We start from the raw sequence: 8,075 nt of genomic DNA, 5'->3' as shown, positions 1-8,075 counted from the left end.
TATTCATATTTTGTTTGTTTATTTACTTATAACACATATTTTCATGCGCATTAGAATCAATTTATGACTTCCTTTCAAAAATATTCCATTCAAAAATCAAGCTTATTGTTAGCAATATGTTAGTAATATGTTCTCACTAATTCCTTAAACAATTGTTATTTTGCCAGGTTTATATATTTTTTGCACTATAATTACAGTTCTGTACTTAAAATGTATTTAGTTTATCTCAACACCAAAAACGGTAGCAACTTTACACCTAAACGTTTTACAGTGTAACTGAAGAGAAGGAACTGAACTGAAGAAACTGAAAAGAACTAAAGAACTGGAGAAAAAAAAAGAAACGTTTTATGAATTAATATGTTTTCTAAAGGTTCAGTGAATATTAAAAGTAGCGGAAATCTCTTAAAAAAAACTATATTTTAAATTCTAGTTCACAAAAGTATGTTTTCACCTTTCAAATAAAATAAAAAATGTGTGCAAAGACATTTCTTTCAAAAAATAATGGGCAATTTTAAAAAGAAAGGCATGGAATGTTTTCTTTTTTATCAACATGATAGCTTCTATGTACGTATTTCAAATCAATTTGAATTTTTGATTAATACAATTTCATGTCAACCCAATTTTTGATAAATAAATGAGAACGAAAAAAAAAACTCTTTGAAACTTGAAATTTGTTTCTAAACAATAAATATACAAAAATAAAACGTGTGAAAGAATAGTTTACCACCAAAAATAGTAGCACCGTTGAATTTTTTTTTTAATTGCTCATAAATAAAGTACTTGCAACTTTCTGAATCTACAAATGCCACGATTTACCAACGATGACGCCACTAATAGATATATAATTTAAAAAATAAAGTATCTAGAAAAAACAAGATCTTGAATTTTAAAACCTATGCTTGAGGCTGTTTTGACAATTTTGTTTTATAGTTTAGGAGTAAATGTCTAAAATACTTTTAAAATAAGCAGTAAACCCTATCTTTTTAAAATTTTACTAACTTTTGTAAATTTTAAACTAAAATTATCGTAGAAGCTAAGCTTATGTTATTTATACATAGCTTTATATTAATTTTAAAATCATAAGATTTATAATAGTAATAGCCTTCAAATTTACCAAATGCTTAAATAAAGTAATATATCACAGCCAGCGGTGTCTTTAAAAAATTTTAGTATTAAGCCAGCGGTTCCCAATTTTTTTCGGTTGCGAACCTAAATATTCAACTTTCTTTCAGCGGAACTTCGACCTTATAAATGAAGTTTATTAAAAGTAAAGTGAACGTTATAATCAATAAACGTCTATATTTAATTAGAAGAATAAAAGAAATTATTGTTTTAGCATTAATAATCTTAAATTTGGTTTTATATCCGACAGTTAAATTTGCCGTCCTTGTGCTATATCTACTCTAGTTATGAATTTGTTTTTGGTGTAAATACTCAAGCTGAAAATGAATAATAAAAAAAGCCTAATTATGGTTTACTTCATATTGAAAACTGTTATAAACGTCAAAAATGGTTATCAGGGGAAACTTCTCCTTATTAAAGAATTTAATTATTTTGTTTTGATTTGAAAGGCAATATATGAAATAGTAATGCAATATTTTATATCATAATTAATTCAATTATCATTTAATATCATAATTAATTTAATTATTATTTATATCATAATTAATTCAATTATTTAATATCATAATTAATTCATAATTACTTATAATTAATTCAATATCTTATTATCAGAAATTTTATATTTTCTTTTAAAATATGCCATTTCTATCGCATTGACATTTCACTTTAAAAAAGGGAAAAAAATTGTTCCCCAGAATAATGAGATTGCAAAGCATTATTAGGAATTAATTTTTCACACAACTACTGAAGTTTATCTTGACAAAAAAAAATTGAGTTTTCGTTGAGAAAATTGTATAAGAATGCAAAAATAGAAACAAAACTGTAGGTGAAACTGAGCAAAATAATTAGGTTACAATGTTATCCCTATAGCATCTGTGATACCGAATTCGTTGAAAATATTGTTGGATCTTTCAATTGTATATTTTATGAATTTGGCGTGGCAATCTGTTTATCATCAATAAGCAACGAATAAATAAGTTAGCAATTTTGGAGGTTGATCAGCGAGCAATTTAAACCACCATCACATTAATTAATAGGAGGAGCAGGCGCAACCACCTATTAATTAACATGATTTGTCAAATGGAGTTATTATAACCTATGCCTAGTATCAGCAAGATAAAATGTACGCGATGAAGGAATTGAAATGATATATTTGAAAAAATAATAATTATTATAAGAATTCGTAGGTATGTATTCTAAAATATCTTTTAATACCAAATGTGAGTACGAGAAAATAATTTTATTCATATTCATAAAAAAAATTGCGTTAAGTTTTTAATTTTTCTTTTGAATTTCCAATTCCGCAAACAGGGATTATTTTTTATGAAAAGTAAATAAAAAAAAACTTTAATTTTTACATTATAAATCTTAAAACAAATTTCCAAACTAAACAAATTTGACTCGCAACAAACTTTCCAATTCAAACAATCCTCGTAAAACTTTGATTTGACTTTTATGAACTTCAAACTTATACGAAACCATTATCAATCAGCTTTTACCATTTGTTTATATTTTGATTTAATATTTATAGTGATATTTTTTTTATGCTTTTTCAGTTATCGGTTATATCTCGATATGGCAAAGTAGGGAGATAGAGTTCAAAAATAAAAAATAATAATAAATTTAAAGAAAAATATGGAATTTATTGCCAGATTATTTTGCGCCAAAATTTTTTTCCTCAGAATTAACAATTCAAGGTCAGTTTTTTTTTAATTTTTTTTTTTTTGAAAAAAAATTTTCCTTTCATTTATAGAAAAGGAAACATTTATTTCTGCTGAGTATATTTTACAGTGGTTTTTAAAAATTATCATTTAATATTTGATTCTTGATTTAATAAATATTATTCAAACTTGTTTGTTTCTTCAATATTCAACTTAAACAATAAATTAGAATTTCTTCCACATCGGTGAGGGGAAAAGAGAAGAAAAGAACGCGAAAAAAACCACTTTGAAAAAGATAAGTTGTTTTTACCCAAGTGAAAGAAAGTGACAATACTGTTTTTCTAAAACAAACATCTCGTCATTAACTTCTTAAATCGGGACACAGCTCAAAATGAGTGTTTACGAAAATGGATACAGCTCAAAATGCGTGTTTTCAAAAATGGACAAAGCTCGAAATGAGCGTTAGCGAAAATAGACACAACAACAAAAAAAAAAGCACATAATCAGTTTTAAACCCAAATTTAACAATGAAGCTTGCTTACTAGGACTGGGTGATGTAAGAAATTTTATATCGTGATACATCGTCTGTTAGACATAGCGATGTATCGCGAGTTAGCATATGCTCAAAAATTATCTATCAGAAATCTTTAAGTCAATCAAAAATAAATAAAAGGTATAAATCTATTATAAAAGAAAATATTAATTCTAAAAAAGTGCTTCTACACATCAATAGTATTGCTTAATTTTTTCAATTAAAATAATAAAGATGTATTAAAGTAAAAACAAACTCAAGATTAATTTTCTTTTTTTAAATTAAAAATGACTTAAGATTAATTGGTTTAAAAATAATAATAAAACTGTAACGAAATATTGTACATGCATGCATTAAAAATTAAAAGAAAAAAAAACGAAAGTAAGAAATAAACCAAAGAAATGTTCACTTTAGTAAAACATTTTTTAAATTATTTGTTGAAAAAAACCTTGCTTTTAAAACATCGTTAGACCTTCTGCTTATTTATTTATTTAAAATAGTAAAGTTGTATTAACCAATGGTCAAATTCTATACTTAATAAATGTAAAAATAAATTGAAGCTTTTTATTTATTTATTATTATTTTCTTTTTTGAAAATAAAATCAACTAAAGATTCATTTATTTAAAAATGATACTGACTATCTAACAAATTATGAAGCAAACGAGTATTGAAAGAATTTTAAGAAAAATTTTTAAAAAATACTTGAAGTACTATAATTAAATTACTAAAAATCGTCGAAACATTACTTAGCTTTATTCAAATAAAAAAAATTATTTGCTTTAACTAATAGCCATATTTTTCTTAAAAATATAACGCGAACTTGCTTTTAATTTTCTCAAAAAAGACAAATTAAATAAATGTAGGCTTTGTTTTAATTTTTTTATAATTGAAAACGCCTGAAGATTTATTGGTTTAAAAATAATTAAATTCTATCAAATTATCATACTTACGTGCATTAAATAATTTTTTTTTAAAAATCTAACTTTTTATAACAAAGTTAAATATTTTTTATTCATATTTTCCTTTCATTAATAGATTGAGTTGAGAACGAAAATTTAAGATAACAGCGATTGCGCAACGATCGCAAAGTAACAGGTCTGCTAAAAATAATTGACAAGAATCGTTAAATCCTGACAGACAAAAAAAAAGTGACGAAATACAGCACAANAAAAAAAAAAAAAAAAAAAGTGACGAAATAATTCACAACGAAACGATCGCTAAATAACAAAAGTCTTGCTAATAATAATTTACAGGAAATGACAAAATAAAATGCATAAAACAAAATGCGCAGCGATCGCAAAATAACGTAAGTCACGCAGAAAATAATCTTCAAGATATGTAAAATCACAAAGACTCCAGGTTTTAGCTCCGGTTGGCGAGAGAAAGGGAATCTTTTTCTGCGGTCTATTTTGTTAGCCCTAGAGTGAAGAGGAGCTACCCTCCCTGAAATGGGCTATTCTTGCTCCCATAGCAGCAGAATGTCTCAGACTTTTTGACGGGGGGAGTTCTTACTGTAGACAAACTATACTTATATGTGAGGCAAGCACAAACAGTGAAGTGGCTGTGCCTTATTCACCTTGTGTATTCATTAATTCTGCTTTGTGCTCTTGAATACCTATTACTGCGGAATAATTCATAAATCATGTTGCATGCTCTTGAATCATAACTGCGGAGTACTTCTTCATAAGTCATATTTTACACTTTTGAATCAATACCTCACTTTCTGAAAAATCACTCCTACATAGCATTACATAAGGGAAGTACAGCAAATATTTTATAGCTTTATTCAACACTTCATTTATTTGAAGCAGGTTTTATATTAGACTAGAAGCGTCATATTACCTGTAGAGTTTTAAGAAAATATTTTTCTTAATGATAGCATAAGTAATTAATATTTTAATAAATTAGAATTAAAAGTGTTTCGTCCGAAATTGGTTAAAATGCAAAAATTAAATTCTGATAAAAGCTTTATAAAAAATTTTTTTATTTTAAAAATTTCTTTAAAAACAATTTTAACCACCACGAAAAGCAAATAAATCTGAAATTTATATAAATGACCCGACAGTCGAAAAGTGATACAAATTAACTACTAGTTAGCTATAAATTAAAATAATTTGTAGTACACTAAACAATTTTTTTTCATTTTCTTGTCTTAGTGGTATGAATTGGAAAATGTCATTAAATCAGCAAAATCAGGATACTTAATAAAAATCAGGATGAATTCAAGAATTGTAATTCAAATGATCAAATATGGAATCTTGTTAATAATAATACTGATGACGAAAAAAATAAGTATTCTATTTCACCTGGAAATTGAAACAACTTTGGTTCCTCGTGTCAATTTAATAAAAAATTTGTAAATAGAAACAGCAGTTCAAGATTAATTTTAGCAATTTTCATATTTATATTTTGTCAAGTTTAATCTCTTATGTTTTTGTTGAACTGAATGATTGTGATGTACTCAACATAATAAATTCATTTTTAGTAGTAGTTCTATGATTATGACGGTTTTAATGCAAAACTAATAAAACAACTCGCTATTAATAACGTCAATTTTATTACTAATTTCATGAACACTTCAATAAATATATCTGTATTTCCACATTCTTTAAAAAAAGAGCAACAAATAACTCTCATTTTCAAATCTGGTGACAAAAACTGTTTACCAAATCATAGGACCATGTCAATAATAACAGTCTTCTCAAAAATTATAGAAAAAGCTCTATTTAATAAAATGCATAATTATTTCAAGCAAAAAATGTTTTTCTCTGATAATTAGTATGAATTTATTAAAAGTACAGAAAAAGTAATCTTGGAATTCTCAAAATCTATTTTTCTTGACATATCTTAAGCATTCAATAATATTGATCATAGTATTTTAATAAAAAAATTAGACTTAACGATTCAGAGGTTATATCTTTAAAAGTTTATTTAATATTTATCGGACAGTGAACTAACTACAAATCCAGGTGTTCCTCAAGAATCTATTTTAGGATCTTTATTATTCATTATATTTATTAATGGCTTTTGTGAACTCAAATTATACGGTAAAATTATAACCTATGCGGACGATTCTTTGTTATTATAGTCATGCTCCGATTTCAACGAACTCAATTTTTAAATTCAATCAGATCTTTCTGAAATTACAAGATGGTTTATTGACCTGCCTTTAAATTTAAACAAAACAAAATTTGTCAATTTCAGTTTAACAAATTCTGACATTCAACATTAAATTCCCATCAATTTCTTGCGGCACACAAAAATAATAATATCCAATGACACAGATAAAAACCGGTCAAAAATATAATTTGGTTTGTATATTGACTTCAATTTGAAATGAAAAATCCCAGATAAATGAATTAGTTAAAAAACTGCGGTTTGTTTTATTTAAATTTTATCTTCTCAAAAATAAACAAGGATTTCTTGAGAATTTTATTCTATTCTTGGTTTTATTCATTTATAAATTATGGCAACATAATATGGGGTGAGGATAACAAAACAAATTTGATTCCTACTATGTCCCTTCAAAACGAATGTTTGAAATTTTTAAATTTTCAACATCAAAATACTTGTATTTTTAGAAACATTCTTTCTTCGCGCTATAATGTATGTAAGTTTCTGTCTGTTAAGTTTCTTATGTCAAAATAAAACCACCTTCAATTTTTAAAAAAAAAATATAGATTACATGAAAGAAAACCGACTGAAATTAATGTGATTCCTTGTTTTAACAGAGGAATGTTTCGTAAAAAATTTTTCTACTTAGTTTATTACTGCCACTACCCCAGCAAAAACAAATATGTAGGTCCAGCTCCACAAAACTGCTGTTTGCCACCAGCTAAAGCGACGGGTCTGTGCCGGCTCTAAGTCACTTTCTACTAAAGTGAATGACTGGCCTCCTGTCGAGCCAACAATACTGACCTAACGATGGCCAGTAGTACTTAACCCAGCATTTATTGTCTAAAATGCGCAGGGTGAGTGATTGCCCGACATTTTCCAGTAGAGGGTAATCAATGAATCAATAATTGAGGGCCAGCAATTTATATACACCCAGCAGCATCCCTTTAGTCTATTGAGATTTGCGAGAGGTCATTGACCTAGTTACATGAATAATTAAAACCCACAAATCTAATATTTATTTAATTCAATTAGCTAAATAAATATCTAGCTATCTAATACATTTCTGAATAAATTATGAACTAAGAAAATATTTTTAGGTAATTTTTTCATTTAAATTGTTTTATGCAAAGAAAAATATTTTTTACACAGTTCAACCCTTTAGTATCAAAGATTTGCCGTGCACAATCTATGTTTCCACCTATTAATACATTTTTAAACTAGGTAAACATATGTAATAATTTTTTCTTTACAGTACTATTATTCTTAACAGCAGAATAATAAAACTGCAGTTCAGAATTGTGAAAATTCTGTATCTCACAAGTAATTTTTCAAGTTTTAACTTGTAGTCAATATATATGTATACAATAACTTGCAGTCATTTTTTCTTCGCGCTATAATGTATGTAAGTTTCTGTCTGTTAAGTTTCTTAAGTCAAAATAAAATCACCTTCAATTTTTTTTAAAAAAAAAATCATTAAAGAAAACCGACTGAAATTTATGTGATTCCCTGTTTTAACAGAGAAATGTTTCGTAAAAAATTTTTCTACTTAGCTTATTACTACAATACCTATATTACCTATTTCGTTGCTGTCTCTAAAAACATATTCTACTTTTAAACGTACATTGTATGAATTATATATATA

The sequence above is a fragment of the Parasteatoda tepidariorum genome, chromosome 3 (assembly GCF_043381705.1).
Source record: "Parasteatoda tepidariorum isolate YZ-2023 chromosome 3, CAS_Ptep_4.0, whole genome shotgun sequence".
In the NCBI taxonomy this organism is placed as follows: Eukaryota; Metazoa; Arthropoda; class Arachnida; order Araneae; family Theridiidae; genus Parasteatoda; species Parasteatoda tepidariorum.
The sequence above is the reverse complement of the archived record's forward strand: the minus strand, read 5'-3'. Positions refer to the sequence as shown.